Below are 25,071 nucleotides of genomic sequence, written 5' to 3'. Positions count from 1 at the left end.
TCCTTTGGGTTTTTTTCCCTTTAGGGGGTCCTGCATTTCATGGACTCTTGTCAGCAACCTTAAACACGCTGGTGGTGCATATGTCTAACTGTGCCGTAGTCATGGCTATATCATCGTCTGTTGTTCAGACACAGCTGGAGTGGGTTCTGTGAGAATGTATTTTTGGGTCCTTCAATGGACACCAATGTGCATATGTCAAGTTAGATGTTGCTGGACTGTGTCCAACTGGCCAGTGCTTTTCACTGCTGCTGTATGTTCCCCAATCGCGGATGTCTGTTTGACTACCCATTCTATGTGGTGCTACGTAACCAGGTGATTTAGTACTGTGAACAAATGGTATACATCCAAAGATGCTGGTTAGCAACTGCTTCAAATAAACCTCAGACGTCCCAATAGGACATATCCGTCACTGTATTTTCAACATAACACCACCGGAACATGTTGATCCCCTATGTATTCATTGAAGCATGTTGTCTTCATAGGTGGGAACGCCATAGTTTACATATCCTACTTGACGTTGTGGGTGTGCCATTAGTATGTGTTCCACAGGTCGCCCATCTGTTCTGCTGTATGGTAGCGGGTGCTCCCCATTTTGTTGCTGGCAGATTGAGTGCTGTGTACGCCGGTGTTGGCATGGCGGTCCAACTTTGTATGTGGAATGTCAACTGTAGTCCCTATGTATATTTCCTGTGTTATGCCTTACCGTGGCTGTGTAATTTCCCCGGGTTTGCAGTTGTGGGTGCCATCTTGGCCGTACGCTTGTCCATCCATGAGAATTGCCTACTGGACACTAGTATAGGGCTGTACACATTTCACACCTGCATTTAGCATTCTCCGGTGGATGGTTTGCATTATTAGTGGGGAGTAAGGCAGGTGCTACGCACACATCCCTCTCACGGGGCGGGACAAAGGATTACCTGCGAAACAACACCGAGCCCAATTTCTACATACCCAGGATCCCTTGACTGCAACAGTCGACAGTACCCATTACACATCCTTCATGTGTGCGGGACTGTGATGTGGACGCACTTCTATGGACTCGGTACCCTGGGTATTTCTGTGCATATGTGCTGCATTTCATGGACAGCTATCATCAACATTAAACACGCTTGCGGTGCATATGTGTGGCTGTGACGTGGTCACGACAATGAGTTCATGTAGGTGATGACAGAAGCTGGCAGGCATTCCATGAATAAATTTTTGGGTCCTACAATGGACACCACTGTGCATATGTAAAGTGTAGAGCTTGTCGGACTGTGTCCTTGTGGCCAGTGGGTTTGACTGATGCTGTGTGTTCAACAATCGCGGATGTCTGCTTGACTACCCATAGTGTGTAGTGCTACGGGAACCATGTTTTCCGAGACCAGAACCCAATGGTGTACATCCAATGTTGCAGGTTAACAACTGCTTTAATTAATCCCCAGAGGTCACGGTTGGGAAGTATCGCCACTTTATTGTCGGAACAACACCTCCAGACTAGGTAAATCACGGGAACTTTAGCCCGGTCTTACCGGCCATTTGCACGTGTCAATACATGTATGATAATACATATTGTCATGCCGAAGGTAATCTATGTTATTTGGACAATGGCTTCTGCTAGTGGCATCCGTTGCTGTGAGTGTTGCCGGTTACCATACACATTGCTTGCTCAGAGGCAGACTTCCCAATTCTGAACACTACTGTGGTCTCCTTTAAGGACCCTGAGCCAGTGGTCAACAGTACTGCAGCCACTGCATCACTCACATATGCCGTCTACCGGTACCTACAGGACTGCATGAACCAGGCATTCCCTTACCCAACTGTGGTTCATTGTACCAATGCCAAGCATCCAGTGTGGTGTACCCCAGCCATACACAAGCTGTACAACAAGAGGGGGTGGCTACTACAAGGCGGAGCAGACACCTTGTGAGGTATGACACCCTTGGTCATTATATGTGTAGAGCTACACGCTGTCATGACATGGTCCAGGGCACGTTCCACAGATATACCTACATGGACCTGGCTGACAATCATACCACCTTCATTTGCTATGCTCGACACCTGGGAGGTCACTCCCACATATGCTCTGACTGGGTTCACGATGATGTGGAGTTTACTCAACATACACACATTGCCAAAATACGGGCTGACAAGTTCGGTGAGGACATCTCCACACCCTCCCCCCCACATGAAGAGATGTCTGTACCAGTGGTTTGTGGTCCCCAAATGTTCTGTGACACACGGGTGGGACATGCTCTCCAGGGTAGTGAACATAGCATCCATGAGACCAGCTGGTGACCCGACTGTGTACTCCACTATCTCATTGAGGAATTAGACCCACAGTTAGGACAGCTGTTTCTTTGTAGCCTCACCTCAGGTAACATACCCAGGTTGTGTCGCACGGCAACTGTAGTCCCACATCACAGGGCCAATGCCTCCACTGACCCTGGTTATTACTGTCCCATTACCATGAGGAGACCAATCTGCAAAGACATGGGGAGGGATCATACTGCGGCTCGTAGATGAAGGCATAGGGGACCTGCATACTTTGCATCCAACATGGTTTGGCTTGTTCAGGGGCGGTTCATGCCTTTAGCATGGTTGACGTTTTCGGGACAGTCACCGAGGCCATTGATGGGGGTCTTGCAGTCCATACAGCCTACCTCAACCTGGCAAAGGCCTTCAACACATTACCCCCCTCAGGTATCATTGATAAACCCATTGGCTGGGATGTGAACACGTACATCACAGGATGTGTTGTAAACTGCCTATGTGACACAACCCACGCGGTCATAGTTGCTGGCAGCATGTCAGACCTACTGTCTGTCGCAAGCGGTGTCCCATGGGGCCCTTCCCTGGGTCCACTCCTCTCATACATCTACATTTCCACAGTACAGGCACACACAGGGGTGTTATGGGCAACATTGTTTGTAGATGACTGCGAAACAGGTGCCATAGTGGGATGGACATCTGACACAGATATCCTTCATAGGGGCCTCCCAGATATGCATATCAGCTGTCAGGGACATGTCCCACAGCTAAATGCAAAGTAATGCAACATCATACCTGTCGAGGAGTACTAGGTCACCCCTGTCCAACATATGGGTGGCTGTCCACTGAGCGCAGGGGTGATTACCAGGGATCAGGGGACAGAGTTTGTCAGTCACCATTCGTTCAACACACACGTTGCTATCGTGGTTCGGTGGGACTTCTACATTGCCCACCTGTTTGTGCAGGGAGTCACATCTACATCAGGGTAGGTCATTGTCTCCTTGTACCCATTATGTGTTACACCTATGATTGACTACATTGCCCCATTCGGAGGGTATCTGACCCAACACCTACAGCAGCTGGGAAGGCCTCATAGGTTAATTGTCATACAGATGCAGGGTGACATGGATTTGTGTAATGCTGCCCCACTTGTAGGACCCCTGCCCCATTCAGTCACATACCTGTTGTTTAGTGTTGACCTGTGCCTGACATACGAGGCCATGTCAACCCATATGTCATGTCTATGCTTCACCTACTGTATCTGCATCCCTCAGAACCACAAGGGCAGGTGACATGAACCTTGTCACGGTCATTAATGGGATGTGTTGGAGTGACACATACATCACCCGGACACTCACAATGCTGTGGATCTACATCACAGTACATGTGAGACAGAGATCCTTCCTAGCCTTGTTCGGGGGTATGTTGTCCATTGGATGGGGGCTTGCAGATATAGGCCGGGGATTATAGGTTCATAGGTTCATAGGTTCATAGGTTCATACTAGGCTATCTGCCCGAGGGCATTTACAAGCCTAGCCCATAGTTTTGTGGCTTACGCCACCCCTTTAGTATGGGGAACTATACCCATTATTTTGCTGTGCCTCTGTTGAGCAGTGACACTGAGGTAATCCCTGGGGTATATCTGCGATCTCCCATCCATTGGTCAAGATTTCTCTTGAACAAGGCCAGCGAGGTGCTCTGCCTCACATATACCGGATTTTATTCCACAGCATAGGGAGTCTTTGGGTGATGAATCTATCCTCCAGCACGCCCTATTAATAGCCGTGTCGAGGTTTAAGTCTCCGCCTTGTGGCTCTGACGGATCTAGATTTTTGAGGTGAAGCATATTCATCAAATCTGGGTTTGACATGGCCTTGTATGTTAGGCAAAGGTCACCTCTGAGCAAGCGGTGCGACTGAATAGAGCTGGAGTTCTTTCAGTCGGGCAGCATAGGACAGATGTTTGAGACCCTTTATCCTTTTGGTGAGGAACTTTTGTGGCCTCTCCAGCTGTTGCAAGTGTCGGGTCAGATACATTCCGAATGGGGCATTGTACTCAATCATTGGTCTGATGAGTGATGAGTATAGGGAGACTATGACCTCCCTTGATCTAGATGAGAATCCCTTCATGATAAGGTGGGCAATGTAGAAGGTCTTCCTAACTACTTTAGCTACATGGGTGTCAAATGACAGACTACTATCAACCTGGGTCCCCAGGTCCCTGATAACGTCTTCTGTACTCAGTGGATTGCCACCTATTTGGTAGCTAGGGGTAACCTTGTTTTTCCGGAAGGGTATGACTATGCATTTTTTGGCATTTAACTTTAGGCCATGGCTCTGGCACCAGTTATCCGTTTCTGTGAGACCCTTCTGAAGGATATCTGTGTCAGATGTGTTTTCTACTATGGCGCCCAGTTTGCAGTCATCTGCAAACTTTGTCAGCCATAACCCTCCTGTGTTTGCTTGTACTTCAGAAAAGTAGATGCCAAACAAGAGTGGGCCCAGGACTGAGCCCTGTGGTACACCACTTGTGACAGGCTTTGAGTCTGACATGGCGCCAGCAACTCTGACCCTGTGGGTTCTGTCACTCAGCCAGTTTGCAACCCATCTTGTGATGTATGGGTTAACATTTAAGCTGATGAGTTTTTCAATGATACCTGAGTGGGGTATTGTATCAAAGGCCTTCGCCAGATCGAGGTAGGCTGTATGGACTGCCTTTCCTCATCAATGGCTTTGGTGACTGTTTCAAAAAGTCAACCAAGTTTAGAAGGCATGATCTGCCTTTGACAAAGCCAAACTGGGATGGATCCAAAGTCTGCAAATTCCTATGTCTTTATTTATGAGGTCCATTATGATCCTCTCCATGGCTTTGCAGATAAGGCTTGTCAAGCTAATGGGCGGTAATTTCCAGGGTCGGTGGAGGCACCGCCTTTGTGAAGTGGGACCACAGTTGCAGTGCGCCACTCCTGGGTACGTATCCAGAGGTAAGACTATGATTAAACAGCTGTCCTAGCTGTGGGTTTAATTCCTCATTGAGTTCGTGGAGCACACAGCCGGGGACACCATCAGGTCCCATGGATGCTGTGTTTTTGCTTTGGAGAGAGCAGTTCTCACTTGGGCGTTGGAGATGTTTGGGGGCTGCAATCGCTGGTATAGATATCTCTCCTTTGGGGGGCAGAAGTTTGCACTGAACCTGTCAGCCAGTATGTTGGCAATGTCTGTAGGATCAGTAATCTTCACATCATTTTGAACTAGTTCTGAGCATATATGGGAGTTTCCTCCCAGGTTTCTAACATAGCTAAAGAAGGCCTTATGATTGTCTTTGAGTCTTTAGCTATTTTTCTCTCAAAATTTGCTTTGGATGATTTTATGAGAGCTCTTAGTTTTTACTTATAGTGATCAAGGGTGTCTTACCTTTTAAGGATTTTGCTCTATCTTGTAGTAGCTTCCTCCTTTGTTGTAGAGTTTGTTTATGGCTGGGGTCCACCAGAGTGGACGCTGCCTTGGTACAAAGAGTCTTTGTTTTGCTTGGGATTGCCTTATCCATGCAGTCCTGCAGGTGCTGGTAGAAGGCATTTGTAAGTGATTCAGCGGCTTGAGTACTGTTTTCCGTCGGCTCGGGGCCTTAAAGGAGACCACACTAGTCTTTAGAAGTGTGAAGTCGGCTTTCGAGAAGTTCTTTACTGTGGTCTTTTTATTTCAGGTGGGGTGGGATGAGGACCTCCAGCGAGATTAGTTTGTGATCTGATCTCACCAGTGAGGGGTATACTTCGGTGTTGAACATTGTGCTCCCATGTTCGTGATGATGAGATCAAGTATGTTTTCTCCTCTTGTGGGGATGGTGACTAGTTGTTCCATGGCATTTGAGTTTATGAATTCCAGGAACTTTTGGGCTAGGGTGTTTGGGCTTGAGTAGTGTTCCCAGTCTATATTAGGGTAATTGAAGTCACCTAGTATGATGGTGTTTGGTGATACATTTATCCCTCTAGTGTTTTCAGGAAGGCCATGTGAGGTTCCTGAGTTTGTGAGGGTGGCCTGTAATATGCTACAATTTGCAGAGCAGTCTTGCCTATGGTTAATTGCACCTGGATGGTCTCCGATGCATCATGCGTTGCCACCAGTCTTGAGGTGTGGGTGTCTTTGATGAATATGGATACCCCCTCCTTTCTTGGTATTGTCCGGATTTTGGGGCAACGCATGATAAGAGGTAAAACCTGATAGTGCTGGGGTGCTCTCAGGAGCCTTGAACCAGGTTTCTGTCACTGCACAGACATCGATGTTCTCCATACTGAGAAGGGCCTCGAAAAGTGCATTTTGAGATTTAGACTTCTGGCATTGAGCAGCATTACCCTTAGTTTTTTCCTTTTTGTGTTCTAGGGTGGTAGGTTTAGAATTTGAGCCTTGCCTAAAAAGGCACTATGGGGGTGGCAAGAGCCTTTGCCAATATTCGAATCCCAGGGTGACAGGTGCAAGCCGCCCTTGCGCAGCGTGGCTTGTCCAGCATGTCATCCCAGGCAGACAGACATTGATCCCCTTTGAATGACACCAGAGTTTAAGCCAATTGTTAAAGCTGATCATCTTATCTCTGTATTGTGGCATCATTCTTGGTGAAGGTAGGATACTGCTCAAGGTCAGGGTCATACCTGCCTGGGCTACATAATCAGAGAGCTCCTCAATGTCTCTTTTCATGTAGTCCAAGGAGGTACGCCTCAGGTCGCTTACACCAGCGTGGACAATGACTGAGTCATATTTGTACCTGCTGTTGAGAGACCTGAGTGCTTGCGTTATGTGGCGGATTCTAGCCCGACAGGCAGCTTACTGTGACCTTCTCCTTACTCAGTCTGGTGAGCGGGACGCCAGTGTGTCTGACTATGGAGTCACCAATGACTAGTGTGTCTGGCATTGTGTTTGGCCTTAAGGGCTGTGACTGTTTGACACTCTGACTGTGAGGTCTATGTGTTGCAGGTGTTGTGTTCTGAGGTGGTGGTTGTTTGGGTGTCTGCTTTGGTGGCCTCTGCTGTTTTGGTAGATTTTGATCAGAGCCGAGTATGTCTTTGTGTGTTTATGTGTATGATTTGAGGTTGTGATGGTACTATGTGAGACTGGGTCTATAGTGTGTGTGGTAACCTTCTCCTCCTGACTGGTCTTGCCAGTCCTATGTTGAGAGAGCTCAGCCTCCAGTTTGGCCGTATAGTTGCATCTCTCGCATGTATTTGTGTTTTGTGGGAGGAGGAGAGGGTTGTCTGTGTACATGAGGCAATTGTAACATTGCCTCAATATTCCCAGGTTCACCAGCTGAGCAGGAGAGGACACTAGCAACTGATCCCACATGCTAGAAGGACTAGACAAAAAACTTTAAAAGAGATTCCGGGGACGTGAGTGACCGAGAAATGGGGTTTGCCTTTTGGGGTGCTATCTATAAGAGTGCCGTATCAAGGTAATAAGTACTGTAGGAGCAAGTGCTAGGTTTAACAGATAGAGAAAAGACTACTTGGAGTCAAGTAGAGATGATCTTTTTAGGTATTAGAGAAAGTGCTAGTAACAGGGATGCTTAAAGGTAAGATTGAAAAGAATGCACTCTGCAGTGTGCACTAGAGAAGTTAGATATGAAAGTAGGTAACTTGAGTTTTACCTGTTTAAAAGTTAAGGTTTAGTGGAGAGTTACTATTTTTAAAACAGCAAGATGGACTGAAAGGGGTGGTTACTTTTGTATTTTGGTACTATGAAATACTGTAGGATGGTCAATAAATTTAAATAATTGAAGGGGTGGGATTTCAAAAGTGATGGTTTTGTGATTACTCACATAAGCCAGTGAAAGTAGAGAGAAATGAGATATATGGTCAGATTAACATAAGAGGCGGGCAACTAGAAAGACAGTGGTATTTAACAAGACAACTTAAATGGGTGGGAGGGAGGGGAAAAATTCTGCCTGACTCAGAATAATTACATCATTATCACTGCTTGACAGAGGTACAGCAATATCATAAGTATTTTATCTCCGGCACAGAAGGTTGGCAAAGTAATCCTAACTATGGTGTAGGGTTATGGCTGAACTTGGGTCAATGGCCTACCCTGTACCTATGGACGTATGAACCTATATTCATAGTTTGTCCCATTTACACTTGTCTATCCCCTATCCTCTTTCTCATGTGTATATTTCTGTGGCACGTGATTGTCCTCTGTATTACTTGCAGGTATGCTGTCTACAGTGCACATACACCACGGTTGATGACAGTGTATCTGTGTCCCTAACACTGTGATACTGAGGACTACCACACATCCTTCACAACATTACATGCATATGTCCATTCTATTCTTCTTTGGCCTATGGGGGGGTGTTAAGGCAACAATTACACAAGTCCCTGTTTGTGCATGCTTCATGTTGGTGTTTGACCAGCCTCCGTTGCAGTCGTGTGTTGGACGGTAGTGTTTCTGTGTGTTTGGCATGTGTTTTTATTGCCGGTACATCTGTGGGAGGTGTGGTTGGCACATGTTCCTCTTTGCAGGGACACCCATCCTGGGGTTTGTGTCATGCATCTGCACTTGGCACGTGCCATATGTCCTGTACTATTCCCACAGTCGTGTATGCCTTCATGCACTACTACTGCATGTTACTGGCTGTTTGTATGTGGTACACATGGTGATTGTGGTGGTTGGCTTGACCTATTCCCATGCTAGAACATACACATCTGTCAATTACGTTGTTTAAATCAAACTGTAACACTCATTAGTCTTTTCAAAATGACAGTCAATAACACAGGAAGCTCAGATTAACAATGTTTTAATAGTGTGCACCAGGAGGCAAATAACTATGCAGTACAAGTTTAGAGTTTTGTCTGACTCTATACAAGAAACAGCTGTATGAGTATTGTGTTTACAATCATCTTTTGCCCACCTTAATGATGTGGTCAGTCACAGGGCATTTACATCACTATAGTCCACAATATTGTATTCCTACAACAGTGCTAAGGTAATGCTTATTAAATGTTTTCCCATGAGGATAGCACAGCCTTGCAAGCCACATAGTCAATTAGAATGTCCTTCGGTAAATTCTGCTCTGTCAAGGTTCCAAGACTGTTCAGATACGATCGTCACTTCATTTCCTACTAGGTTCCTTTGTCTCTCTGGTGAGCAGCTGTACTCTGTCTTAGATAGAGCTCACAAGGCCATCCTCCTCAGTGGAAGGATGAAAGATATACCTGTACATACATTTATTATTCTCTAACCCAGCAGATGACTAATGCTGAATGACATACGCCTGCTGCACTGGTTACTGCCAGGGTCAGGGTTCGATCACACTGCAGCTACACTACAGGCAATTACATGCATGATAAGTTCTACTGCCATATTGTAAAATAGAATAATATGCATTATACACTATTTGCTTCTAAACTAGCACGTCATATATATGTTTAAATATATATTTTGCTAACATTCTCCCTCCTTTGATTGCTTCTATTCTATCCAGAAACATATACAGCATTACTTCATTCCCTAGCCTCTTCCTCTCTGAAATGTTTAACTAGGCAAGTCATTTGTTGTAGATTTCAGAAAGGATTTCATTTTGTATTAACAAATACCACTACAGGTCTTGATACATAGTCTCAGTTACAGATACGTCGACAGAGTCCCTGACTAATACTTTCATGCAAAGTATCCCGCAACAGACACATGCTCCCAATATGAGCAGAACAACACAAATGGCAATCAAGATATTCAGTATGACTGAACCCCATCCACCAAATGGTTTGTGGAAATGGTTCGTCAGTGGGTTTGGGCCTGGTTCCGCCATGGCTGACACCTGCTGTATTACCTCTAGGTGGGCCTTGATATTGTGCTTATTATGTGGTACTTAGACACAGCGGTCTTCTTTGATAAGCACGCACGTACCAGTTCTCGCCGCCAGGGTGCAGTCGTGCGCTATTACATTTTGTGACACAACAGTTCTCATTGCATCCAGTTCATCAGTCACAAGTTCAAGAGCGAAAAGTCACATTGCTCATTCCTCCGACAGGTTTTGACAACTTCCTCTGTTCCCTGATTGATTTCACTACTCCACAAGCTGGGATTGTTCCAGCCCAGGATATAACGCTGTCACTCAAGTCCATATGAGTCAATATTCCTTTATCTCTTGCAGAAGAATGATTTTTCAGAACAGCTTCCATTTCACCCACTGGATTAGTAGGTTTCTCAACTGTGTTCCCAGTTCTTCGAGCTATATGTCTTACAGTTCGTTTCGTACCCAGAGGCAATTGTGCAGTATGTCATATGACTGGAGCCAGATAACCCAAAAAACAACTGCCGGACCAATTCTCAGGTAACCATTGATATGCTTTTTCCCACAAACAAAATAACAATATTCTACTTTACTACTGATGCGGGTTAACTCTGCATGTAACATTTTCCTGTCTATAACAGAGGACTGTTTATACAATTCAGGATGTTTCTGCACATCTTTCCACGTTGTTCTCATGAAGCTTCAATACAAATCATGAATGGTGCTACAACTAGTACTGTGATCTTTGGCTGCTATATGACATTTGTAAGACACAGTTATGTTACAATTACTCCCACCAACTTGAACTGTATCATGTTTATGAAAACAAACAATTCCTTTTTGTGTAACAGGTAAGTACAGTGCCACTTTGTCCTGTGATCTCACAGAACCTATATCAAAGTGTAAATATTCACAAGTCTCAATCTATCCCCAAGGGGACAACATACATCGGAAGTCCTCCATATGATGTAGGTATGGCAGTACAAACACAGCAATTTGAAATGTTCATAGTCTGTACATGCACACGTCATGCCTAGGTATGTGTTGAAGTTTGGATGCCACTCTGTGGCCAGTTCATCACGTATCACTATTTGTATCTGTGTAGTTATATGCAGGTAAGGTCCCAGCAAATGTAAAGTCAACACAAACATGGTTAATAGGTGTATGATCAGTAGGACAGTAAACCAAATGTCTTTGGGGTTGCTTTGTATTGTTATACAGTCTGGCCCGGGTGATTCTGTCTCTATGGTATATCGGCTACAACATGTAAATCAGACTTGATATCCTTTACCGGTTTGAAAAAGGTGAGGTGAACCCAGGACGACCTCTCCGCAAACTTTACTGCAGTAGGCGTTGCCAACAGTACCTGGTACAGACCTTCCCACGTTGGACTCGGCAAGTTACTTTTTGGGATTACAGTGAAATACACACAGGATACTGGAGTCAGCTATGCGTCCGGCTTCGCTTGCTCTTTATCTGTAAAAGAGTTTAACTGCAAAACAGTGTTATTGGTTAACAATCCTCTCATGTCACTTGCTAATGAGCCATCGACCTCCAGCTCTGCAGGCATGACAGCTTTCCACTGTGGCACATGATATGCCATTCCAAATACTACTAAGGGGTCAAACACTTTACATTTGGAACTGTTGTCATGCTCAGCAATGCTAGAGGTAGACAGCAAATGCAACTCGTCTGGGTGTCACCCATCATCCTCCTCAACTTATTTCTCGGGATCCCATTGTACCTCGCCACCAGTCATGCTGACTGTGGGTCGTACATGCAATGTTTATTCATGGAAATACCAAATAATCCCCCAGGTTGCTGGATTGTCTGGTTCACAAAATGTGTTCTATTGTTACTGTAGCTTCTTTACAGTATGCCAGATCTAGGGATACTTTATTTTACTGGGACCTTTGCCACTGCTGCTGCATCCGGATTCCTAGTTGGGAATGCTTCTACCCATTTTGATAATATATCTATAATCACTAAACAGTATTTCTTCCCTTCACATTTATTCAGCTGTATAAACTCCATACAAATAGTACGGAACGGTTATGGTGGTGTAGGTAAACCCACTACCTTCGGTTTAAATGCTCCCTGTGCATGATGTTTACTGCAAATATGACACGCTGCTCATGATGTTTGTATGTGGTTCCTAATTCTGTATGTTTGGAATATTCTGTTAACCAACTGTACCATCCCCCCTGTTGAGACATGGCTCTACCCATGGCTCAACAAAGCCGCATATCTGAATACATTAGACGTTAATATTGGCTTTCTCACTGTGGATATGTACAGTCCGTCTTCAAGGATTGCTCCTCGTCATACCCACGTCTGCTTTTCTGCTTTCGTAGTTGATGTTTGCATTGTTTGTAACATTTCTACATCTAGAATGTCTGAGGATTGTCATTCCTCATTCAAAAAGACACTTTCCAACTGTGAGGCTGCTTGTTTTGCAGCTGCATCAGCTCGTGCCTTACCTTTCCTACTGTTATCCTGTTGCTTTGTATGAGCTGCACATTTACAATTAGCTACTTTAGTGGGTAACTGAATGGAATCTAATGCATTCAAGATCAATTGCGCATGATTAATCGGTTTACCGGTGGATGTTATCATCCCCTATTCTTCCACTGCTGCTCATAAACATGCACTGTAGAGACAACATACTGACTATCGGTATAAATGTCCACACATCAGTTTTTCGCTAGAGTACAAGCACGTGTTAAAGCTATCGATTCTGCTGCTTGAGCAGACACGTTATGCTGCAGGGGTTGGGCTTCTACAATCTCATTATCAATAACTACTGCATAACCTACTTGATTCTTTCCTGTAGGACTCTTTCTACATGATCCGTACACATAAACTGTCACCTCTGCATCATCTAAGAGTATATCAGTGATATCCTGTCTGTGTGGAGTTATTTCCTCCATTTCATATAGGCAACTGTGTGGTGTGCCATACACAGGTGTCGGACATGACGTTGATAGGTTTAATGTTGTACAATGTTCAATCACCATATGAGGTTGACTCAGGGGTATGGTCAAACAAGAAAGATGTCTAGCACGGGTCAGGAATGCTATTTTCTCTTGCAGCAGAATGATCGCAACTGCATGAGACACTCTCACAGTGAGAGGGTGGAATAATAACAATGAGGCCGAGGCCTGTACTGCCATGGGTGCTGCAACAACTGCCTGTACACAATGTGGCACTGACCATGCCACTGTGTCCAACTGCGATGAGTAGTAAGCTATGGGGCGTTGCTTACTTCCATGCTGTTGTGTCAAGACTGACGTCATATATCCCTGCTTACAATCTACAGTCTGACAACATCTTTTATGATTATTCGGGAGACCTAAAACAGATGTTGAAGCTATCAATCGTTTTAGTCTGCAGAAAGCTGTTTCTGCTACTGGAATCCAGTGTAGTATATGTTGTGCTGCCATAGGTGTATTAAAGATTAAAGCAGACAATAGAGCAGATTCCAAAGCATTGTTTGGTAACCAGCTTCGACAAACGTTAGTCGGCCCAGGAAGGACATCATTCCCTTCTTGGTAGTTGGCTTGGGTGCTTGTGAAATTGCTGCCTTCCTATCGTCATGTAATGTTCTACCCTCCTTGGATACCACATATCCCAGGTACTTGACCTGTATTCTCTGTAGTTGCAATTTATGCTTGCTTAATTTATGTCCCTGTTCTGCTGAATATTTCAATAATGCTATTGTATCTTCCCTACATTGCTGCTGGGTAGGGGCCGCAAGCAGAATATCATCCACATAAAGTAGAACTTGACTGGCCCCGGGTGGAGTAAACACCGGAATGTTGCTAGCCATCTCCTGTGCGAATATCGTTGTACTTTCACAGTATCCCTGCGATAGCCGGGTATGGCTGTATCTGTTACCCTGAGTGAAAATGCAAAACAATACGGACTATCTGGATGTATAGGTATTGAAAAGGAAGCATAGCTTATATGTACCATGGTAAGATACTTCTGTGGCGGGTTCATAGCATTCAATATAGTGTGTGGGTCTGGCACCATCGGTACCCTAGGTATTATTACATGATTTACAGCTTGTAAATCCTGTACCATCCGCCATTCCCCCTTTGCTTTTCTATCAGAAGATACAGGGGTATTGCATGGTGAATAGTGATTACTTTGTGGATGGGGAATTCCCTCTGTGACTTTACAGATATCTTCTGGTGTCCACGGTCTATACACTAAGGGAGTTGGGTCCTGGCCTTCCTGTCCTGCATGAGGGTTCGGTACTTCAATTAATTGACAGATATCCTCACTCTGTTCTAGTGACTCTCTTCTTACTTGAGTGTCCCTAGGTATTTTATGAGTTCGGGATGTGGTTTCAATAGCTTCTCTTACATTTGGTCGTTGTGATACCTCGGTTGCCACAGGATAACGTGGGGGGGACTAGCCTGCCCTCCCGCTTCATATCCTAGATGTGGTATCGGAGGTGGTAGAGGGGGGGGGCTGTCGCTACTACTGTATTATTATCTTCTTTGTGTACGTATGATGCTTTCGCATTTCTAGTGTTCTGTTCCCTTCGGTTCACTACCTCAATCCACCTATGTGCTTGACGGATACCCAATTGTCGCTGTTTTTTCGCCTGCACATCTTAGGGTTGCCACCTTTTCAAATGCACAAAGTGGGACATTAGTGTTAGGAACGTGTCATTTTGCAGGGCAAAACATACCCACGGCCAGTACAAAGGACAGCAATTCACTTTTTGCCAGGAGAGCAACCTATTCTTGTAGCATTTGAGTTGCTTATTCTGTTTATTATGATATTTTGGTGTTTCAGATACAAACTAACTGTTTTATGCTACCATTAAAGAAGATATATGAAATATTTTGTCCTAAGATATCAGGACATTTGCCATTTGTTCAGTTTGTTTGCAGGACACAACTGGCCAAAGAGGGACTGTCCCTCACAAAGTGGGACAGGTGGTTACCCTAGAACATCTGCATCACATTTTCAGTGATTCCAATGTTTCAGTAACGATATTTTGTCTAATATACCATCAATGTCATATTTATTACCCCATTTTGCAGAATATCTCACATTATGTGCTCTCTGCAATTGCATATACTTCACATCACCCGTCAAACGCGGATCACACGATCTGTTTGTGCACTAATCTCCCATATCCTCTACACGACTGTTACGTAACCCTTCTCTCATACCACGTGGTATCTCCTTCCCTGTATCCACTGTAGTGTCTACAATGACTATTTACTCTACTCTGTGTTCCCCTGATCTATGTCCAAATTTAAAACTACTTGGATTGGTCTTCAACCTGCTATCACAACTGTTAACAGAAACACAATGTAGTCTGGTCCCTGATCTACAATAGAGACAAAGAGGCAAACCCTCCTTACCTGAGCCTCCTGTTTATGACTGCACGTTTTCTTCTTGGGATCCAGTTTTCCGCTTTTCAGCCACAGATCAGACAGTGGACAGCCTCTTTACACACAACAATTCAGTCGGAGGTCTTTTCACTCAAGAAGAACCATTTAGGCAAATTCTCCTGCTCAGATGTCTAACCACCCATGCAATCTGACCTGTAGCTTACCAAGGGAATTCCGGCTAAGAAGGACCACAATGTCAAATAAGTTGTTAAAACCAGACTGTAGAAATCAGTAGGCTTTTCTAAGTGACAGTCAATAACACAGGAAGCTCGGGTTCACAACGTTTTAGTAGTGTACACAGGCAGGCAAAAAACTATACAGTCCAAGTATGAGAGTTTTGTCTGACTCTATACAGTAAGCAATTTCTTTATATAGTGGTTACAATCAGCTTTTGCCCACCTTACTGACGTGGTCAGTCACAGGGCATTTCCATCACTATGGTCCGCAATATTCTATACATACGAGGGTGCTGAGGTCATGCTTTTAAAATGTTTTCCCATGAGAATAACACAGCCTTGCAAGGCACCAGGTCAATTACAGTGTCCTTCTGTAATTGTAGCTGTTTCAAGGACCCTGGACTGTTCCGATACAATAGTCAGTTCATTTCTTAATACGTTCCTTTGTCTCTCTGGTAAGGAGTTGTACTCTATCTTCGATAGAGCTCACAAGGCCATCCTCCTCAGCGGAAGGGAGGATGTTATACATGTACATACATTTATTTTTCTGTAACCCAGCAGATAATTAATGCTGAGAGACATAAGCCTGCTGAACTGGTTACTGCCAGGGTCAGAGTGCGATCACACTGCAGCTAAGCTTCACCAATTACATGCATGATCATTTCTACTGCCATATTGTACAGTACAATTCAATGCATTATATAGTATTTTGCTTCTAAACTGGCACTTCATATGTGTTTCTATATATATTTTTCTAACAACATTCATCCGCCCTTATGCATGTGGTTCCATCCTTTACCTTGACCGTGTGTATTTGGCCGTCCGCAACGCTTACTCTCCACATGTGATGTCCCACCTTCCCTTCTGTGCCTGTGGCACCCTGTTAGGACGTCCTGTTTGGTAGGCACATGTTCCGCTATATGTGTTTGACTTCTCTGCATAGCTAATCATCGATGCGGTGGTTCAACAACCCGACTTGTCCACATGTGTACAGTTATGTGCACCGTGGCGTGCAAACCTATATGGTTTGGACGGGTACATACCACATGCGGGATGTACACATTCTGCAGACACATTCACATGCAGCCATTTCCATATCTGTACCTGAGGTGGGTTGGTGACATGTGGGGTACATATTTGCCAGCGTGGCACTGCCTAAAACAATACTTCTTACCACATTTCAGGTATGCCCATTGTGTGTAGGTGTGTAGCTGCACAAGGATGCTAGCTGGTTTGGGTGCACAGGTGTACATGGGTGGGACTTACAGGCTACAATGGGGCTATTGTGTATTACATTTGCATGCATGGGTTCTGCTTCTGGATATTACACTTAGACATACGCCGTCCTGTGTATGCGACAAACATGTTGCTGGGTGTGGGACATGTTGCTATGCACATGTTTGCCTGTGTTTAGGGTATCTTGGTTCCTTCCTGTTGTTATGTCGACACAGCTACCCGGCTGTGTACTCTCACTACTGCTTGTGACCATTATGGTTGACACCTTTTCCAATGCCCATAGTGGGACATCTTTTGTGGAAACATCGGATTTTGCAGGACAACACATACCCACAGCAAGTGGAGTTGACAGAACTTCACTTGTTTGCCATAATATACGCTTATTCTGGTAGCATTTGGGTTCCTTATTCAGTTTCTTATGCCATGTATGTGTTTCATATACAAAATATATGTTTTATGCTACTATTACAGGTATATTGAGGGAATATTTTTGCCCAGAAATCTCAGGTCATTTGCCATTTTTCGATTTTTGGTGGGACACAACTGTCCAATGAGGGACTATCCATAGCAAAGTGGGACAGCTGGTAACCCTGGTGACCATGCCCATGTCGCTACTGGGGTTGCCACCTTTTCCAATGGCCAAGGTGGGACATTTTCGGGACTCACATCAGATTTTACAGGGCGACACATACCCACGGTCACTATATAGCATAGAACTTCACTTGTTTGCCTAAATAAAAGCTTATTGTTGTAGCAGTTTGGTTGCTTATTCTGTTTCTTGTGACATTTAGGTATTTTAGTTACAGAAATAACCATTTCATGCAACCATTAGATTAAATACGGGATATAATTATGTCCTACAATCTTAGCACATTTGCCGTTTTTAATATTTTTTATCGGGACACAACTGCCCATAGAGGACTGCCCTCGCAAAGTGGGACAGGTGGTAATCTTAGTCGCTACTCCTATGTCGGTGCGGCGCGCTGACATGCTGCGGTACACCTTCTCTGGGTATGCCCACTGACGGTGCATTGCGGGACGAACACGGTGTTACGCGTATCCTTTGTTCCTTGGACGGGTACACTTAGGGCTTCGTGGGTTGTGTTTGCTTCTCCGTTTAGTTGGGACGGGTACTATGTTGCATACTCTACGTGCGTTTCATTCTGCACGGGCCCTGGCTGCTGCCATTACTATTATGGGCGGACCGTGGCAGTCAGCAAATTAGGTTGCTCATCGCCTGCCGGCTTAGCCACGCCTCCGGACGCATCCTACTTGGGCTCGCTCACGTACACTACGCACGTGTCTGTGGTTGCGGCGCGCTCTCATTACTATGCATATGGCGCTACTACGCCGACTATTCACTGCACCGCCGGCGCAGGCCTTACACCGGCCTTGCGCCGAGCTTCATGAATCCCGGGGTCTGTATGTTTACTTTTATTTATTTAATTTATTTCTTTGACATTTGTTAACTGGGTTGGTCCAACTGAGCCAGATTTCCCATTTTCAGTGGAGATCCAAGGAGAAAAGCTCCAAATACTTACATTATAATACTACTAGAAAATATATACAGAGATAGGTAAATTAATTAGAGAAACTATAACATTGATGAAAAATGCAAACGGATATGGATATAGGTAAAACAAATCTTGATACAGTTATGCAACAGAGGTGACTTAATATCTATCAAACCATACTATGACTTATTAAAATAACATAAGAAGTGTGTGCCATGAAAAAAAAAGACCATAGAACCCTACCTTCTAAGGATGCTTAGGACAAGGTTCGGGGGGGGGGGGGTCACAGATGCATACCTTGAGGTGGATTGGGTATTGTTTAAGTGACTTCTTAAATTTGTATGTCTTGTGTATGCTTCTTAAAGTCAAGGGAAGCGTGTTCCATAGGATGATAGGAGAGTAGCTGTATAAGTTGTGTCCTACATATTTGTCAGGTTTATAAATTTGCAATAGGCATTGATCAGAGCTCTTATGAAGTCTAGGGGGAGGGGTGCAGTGAAACTAGTGAGGAGATGATTGGACAGGAGGAGGGTTTATCGATAATGGAGTGTATAATAAGGACTTTGTGGCTGTCGAGAGTGGACATCTTAATAACAACTAGCCACAGGTTACTGAAGTCCAATAAAAAATCCTACCACTGCCACCAATTAATGTGATGTCCAGATAATATCCCATTGAACTACCACCAAATAATTTGACATCCCTTACTATACTGGTTTAGTAACTATGGAGCTTCAGTCCTCCATACTGACTCCAATTTGAGATTGTCACTTAAACAGGAGTAATATTTCACAATTTTTCCCTAAGATCACAGCAGGAACACGCTCTATAACCTGGGACTGGACTGTATACTTCTGTCCATCCCTAATTTAACTACTTATTACCCATTTTAGAGCAATGTGCCCCAGTTTAAGACTTCTGATACACTCACACTTAAATAAATTAAATCTCACATATCCAAACACTTCTGGAAAGGCCTGACACAAATTTCCAGCTGTGTCCCTTCTCCAAAATAATATGGTAATGCTGTCACCAATCAGAGTGTCTTCATGCCCTTCTAAAGAGGTGTCCAATTATGAAAATTAAATATTAAAACAAATAGTAGCAAATCGCCTAAGCGGACAGGGTTTTGGACTGGCCCTGGGGAATATAAAATAAGAATAAGCACTCTCAAGTCACTAAATAAAAACACTGATTGTCCAGCCACAATGTAGGTTAATAAAAATATTTAATATTTAGCAAGATAAATGATTAATAATACAAAACAGTAATTCCCAATAAACAGAGTTCAGTCACCAGAAGTCAATACTAAAGGATAGAAATCCAACACTTAGAAAAATTCTAACTGATCTAACTGATTAGTTATAATTTTCCTATCTGACTAAAGACCACTGTCCTTGATCTAAACTACATTACTACAACAGAGCTAAGGCAGGCTTACAGTTTTTGTGAGTCCTTTTGGGTATCCACTGCATAGTACATCTGTGAATAACTTACAGCTATAACTGACTACTGACAACTGATTGTTAACTATCATCAGCAGGCTCTTTTGTAGACTAGCCTAACTGTCACAACTATTCCAGTTCTAATTTTCATTTCATATTTTGAAAATCAACCAACAGCTGATATATAAAAGTTCCTTCCTATCTTTCTAATTCTGACAGTAACACATATTCACTGTCAAAATTCCTATGACATCATCTGCAGATTAACTGAATCTGAGACAGTTTTCCTTTAGAAGCTTTCTTCACAAACATGCTCAGAAATTTAAAAGGACACTGTTCAAGTTTTTGAAATATCTGTACAAACAGATAACCTATTTACAATATCATAGCTAGTCATGCTGGCTTATAACACACAGGTTAATCAGAAATTACGTACAAAAACTCAGCCAGACATGCTAGCACAAACAGCGTCTAATTTCTTCACACCTGTAATAAGTGTAATCAGGTGTTTGGGAGATGAAACTTTTACAACCAGGGGCATGGGAGATAAATCATTTATAGGTTGTCTGTGTCCATTTGAGGTGTAGGTTCTATGCCAGGAATGAATTTTCTGTTACTGATCCAATTGTCCAAATTACACTTGCATTGGGTTAGGAAGGAACTCTAATGCCCTAAGGACATAGCTGTGATGATAAGTGGTTTTAAAAACTGCTAAAGTACTTGTATATAGTGTGCATATGCATATACCATCATTGCTCTTTCATAATAAATGTGTGACATAGACCTTTTAAAATGTATCTTGCACCGTAATGCATTCCAAAGTCTGAACTGGTTTAAGCTGGGAATGAGATGCTGAGTGTTAGCATCATTTATGCTGAACTGCCAAGTTAATTACTATAAAAGTTACCTCTTTGCTGAAACTAATGCTAAATCCTGGCATTACTCGCATGACCAATGAATTAAATTGTGTATTAGAGCAATAGCTCCTAACATAGTGTCAGTAGTGGGATTTTCTCCACAGATAAATATACAAAATACCAAACATTAAATATCAAAAGGTGAAATAAGTGAACAATTCTTTCTACAAAAATCAGTTCATTGCATATCCATAGTTGGCCAATATCCAGGAAGTAACGTGATGCATAAGGTAAGTGAAGGGAAAACTTTTAAATTTGCCCTATTCCCCACTGTTGTGAGATCTCTGAGTTCATATATATAGTTGGGAGGTCAGAAGCCCCTCCACCTTGGTTGGTTGTCTTTGTGATGTTGGCTGACTATGGCCATTCCATAAATTTATTTTCATTAAAGTAGTCATTTGCTAATTTTTCACATTGGGTATTTAACCCTTCAATTTTTTTTATTTTATTTTTTTTTTTTTTTGATAGCTGAACATAGACCCCACAAATACAACAAATCATGGAATTTTAGAACTCCTACATTATAGTAAAAGCTTTCTCCTTGTAAAAAATAGGTTATGGAGTAATTAAGGGCCACTACAGTTACTCAGGCATTTGCTTGGTATTTTCATAGTGAGATAAAGAGACAGTTTGTGAGTGTTTGTGTGTGCATGTATGTATTTGCACAGGGCACGTGTGAGTGCATGCGCAGGTGTGTGTTTGTAGGTGAGACATTCTAACAGTTTATTCTATTTGGTTATATACATTTGTCCAAGGTGATGCTGACATCAGTTGGTGTCACTTTAAGAATAGCTTTTAGTATGTTAGTCGTTTTTGTTTACTGCTTATAAATGCCACCTTGGTGTCCCTTGAAAATAAACTTCTAGCCTAGTGGGACTAAGCTGGTCAAAAAAGGATAAATCAGTCAATATATCAATAAAGGTAGCTTTTAGGGAATACATCAGCGATGACTTCTTCAGTGTTGTCTAGCCACACAGATTCCTATCTCCTATCTCAGTGCAGCTACTTAACTTGTTAGTGGGATTTATTATATTTGTTTCCTTACTGAAATGCAATGCACTTCATTGGAAAGTTATACCTTGCCATTGTATGGTTATAATTGAATCAGTCAAAGTCAAAATCAAAGTAAACGTTATTGTCATACAGATCAACATAGAGGAAAAAGTGGGTATCACTGCATGAAATTTCGATACTCAGGCTCGTACCATAAGAATGACAGTTTGCAGAAGGAAGATAGATTACATTAGTGATTTAAATGCTACAAATAAAAATCAAAATAAGATACTAAAAATAGCAGAAACAAATCAAATACAAAAACAGGAACAGACTCAGTAGAAATATGAGTATATATAAAAAGAATCACTATAAATAAATAAAGAGGCACACATGAAACACTTACTCACCACCAATATATGCCAAAAGCTTACAGTTTACAGTTTTTGTATGCAGATAGAGATGTATAAAGTGAGCTATGTAGAGACTTATGTAAATAACAATGACATATTGCACATAAATAATGTTTTACCCATTTAGTGGGTTAGGTTATGGGTTTGTTATTCAGCAGTCCGACAGTGTGTGGGAAGAAGCTGTTATGGAATTTGGATATCCTGCATCTAATGCTTATGTTGTGTTCCATGTTGGCAGGAGTTTGAGCAGTCCATAAGCTGGATAGTGTATGTACATCAATAGGTTTCGGACTCTACATAGCATCTCTTTGAATATGTGTCCTGTAGGGATTGAAGGTTGCAGCCAATGAATTTTGTGGCCTGTTTAACAATCTTATCCAGTGCCTTCTGATCAGCTTGAGATCAATTTCCATACCAGACAATGATGTTGTTTGTCAGTGTGCTCTCAATCGTGGCTCTGTAGGATAATGTTTCCTCTTACTTTTAAGTGTTATTTGTGTCCTCAGATCTACCCTGACATATGGCACTGCAATTTCCTACATAAAAACATTCCAGTCTTGCACTGAATTTTTCCAGAAATGCATCCATTCAAAATTATTTGTTTTTCTGAGCATTTAACTTCTCACCCTCTATCAAGGATATTAGACAAACGTGTCATTTTATTCACTATTATGCTTCGCAAGATTCACCGTACTGTGCTAGTCAAGATGTCTGATCAGCTTTTACTTTTTTTTCTGAAACAGAAATTGCTCTAGTCTCCATATGTGCATTTTCTAAAAATAAATGTGTGTGTGTGTATATATATATATATATATATATATATATATATATATATATATATATATACATACATGTATACACATAAATACACACACATAAACGCACACACACACACACACACACACGCACGCGCACACACACACACACACACACACACACACACACACACACACACACACACACACACACACATGCACACACACACACACACACATATATATATATATATATATATATATATACATATGTTTGCATGCACACGCACACACGCGCGCACACACACACACACACACACGCACACACACACACACACACACACACACACACACACACACACACACACACACACACACACACACACACACACAATTTATTTATTTTATCCCCCCAACATGTGCCTTATAAATCTGGGCATCTTTTTTATAAGTATGTGGTTACACATATCCATTTTTATCCCATCTCTTCCCATCCTGTTAGTAATTGAGCCTCACCTACCTCTAACTTTGGCATATTTAATTCTTCCATAAACATTTCCATGTCTACCTTTTCTTGACTTCCATAAGTCTCTGCTTTATACAAACTTTCATAAAATTTTCAAAATATTTCTAACACTTCTAAAGGATCTCTTCTTATCTTGCTTGTTATAGGCTCCCTAAACTTGATGACAGCCCTTTCCTTTCCCAGTATTGTAAATTTGAGTTTCAGACTTCATATTCTTCAGAAAATCCATTTTAATATATACCCTGTTATTCTAGCAATGTTCGAAGATTATAAAAGTAATACTTAAAATCTGTTCCTATTTTTGGGCATTTGTATCCCCATTATGGCAGGATTTGTCCATATTTCTTGGGCTAAGATGTTGAGAGGTATGGCTCATAAATCAGTGATGTATACATTTTTACAAAGTAAGAACATTCACACTACTGGGCTGAAAATACTGCGGAATGTTGTCTGGGACTCATAGACAAATGCTGATAGCCTAATTTTGTGGCTGTTGCTGCATGTTGGATTGTGCATAGAACAATGCCAGTACTCTGATCAGAGCCACATAATTATGGAGAAGCATAGTGCTAATTGTAAAAGCAGTACTAGTTTGTTGTATAGTTCTAGTAGTGCTACAGTAGGGCATGGGATAAATGTGATGGATGTCTCAATGAAAGCAGGCTGCCTTGGCCAAGTCTAATTATACTGATGTGTACAATGTTGTGCTGGATACCAGCATCTTGTGCTCATTTAGCAAAAGAATGGTAACAAAGCAGCCACCGACTAAGTCACTGTGGGGTACAGAGCAAAATGCCCACCTTTTTCAACATATAATCATGGTGGAGAGAGGTTAGATAGGAACATGGTAAAGTAGAGAACAACATATAGAGGCTAACACATAGTAGCAACCATAAAGAATGAAAGTGAAGTGGAGGAAAGGTATTTTTCTTGAGAAAAATTTCTGTTTGTAATATACATTAAATCACAGAATATGAGGACGACAGCGAGGGATGGCTGTTGATGGGGTAGAAGGAAAATGGCAGAGTGCAAGGGCAGACAGACAACTGTAAAACACAGACTCATGCAGACAAGAGATAATACAAAAACAGAAGGTTAAGAGGACAATAAATGAATACAAACATGCAATGAATGGACAGGTGTGATGGGGGTCAATGCACAGTGAATGAGGAATGACATATAAGGAGGGGTACAATCAATGCGGGTTATTTCCTGGCATGACTGGATGTCTGGTCTGCCCAGAAGACAAAAAAATAAATGAATAAAAAATCAGGCATCTCTCACCAGGTTAGCTTTTACTGTTGGTCATTTGCTCCCCTTGTGGGAATTGTGGGGGTGTTTGGGATGAGCATAACTTCTGCTACTACCCTCTTACACAGCTGAAACTGCATTACGATAACTGTATGGGAAAATTATTGCACTCAAATTCTAAAATTACAGTCATAGTTTTATATTGGACTGACACAGATGTTATACATACCTGTCAGCTGGAGGTGTCACCACTGCTTTTTTTTTAACATCCAGCTATGTTAAGTCATCATTTCTTTGCTACTGAAAAACAGTATGCACACCTAATTATACATGGTGCAATAGCAGAAAGCAACAACAGACAAAAAAGCTTATAATATATGCCTGTCTCTCTCTCTCTCTCTC

The sequence above is a fragment of the Protopterus annectens genome, chromosome 3.part1 (genome assembly GCF_019279795.1).
Source record: "Protopterus annectens isolate FY-2018-M chromosome 3.part1, PAN1.0, whole genome shotgun sequence".
Taxonomy (NCBI): domain Eukaryota; kingdom Metazoa; phylum Chordata; order Ceratodontiformes; family Protopteridae; genus Protopterus; species Protopterus annectens.
This window is presented reverse-complemented; position numbering follows the sequence as displayed.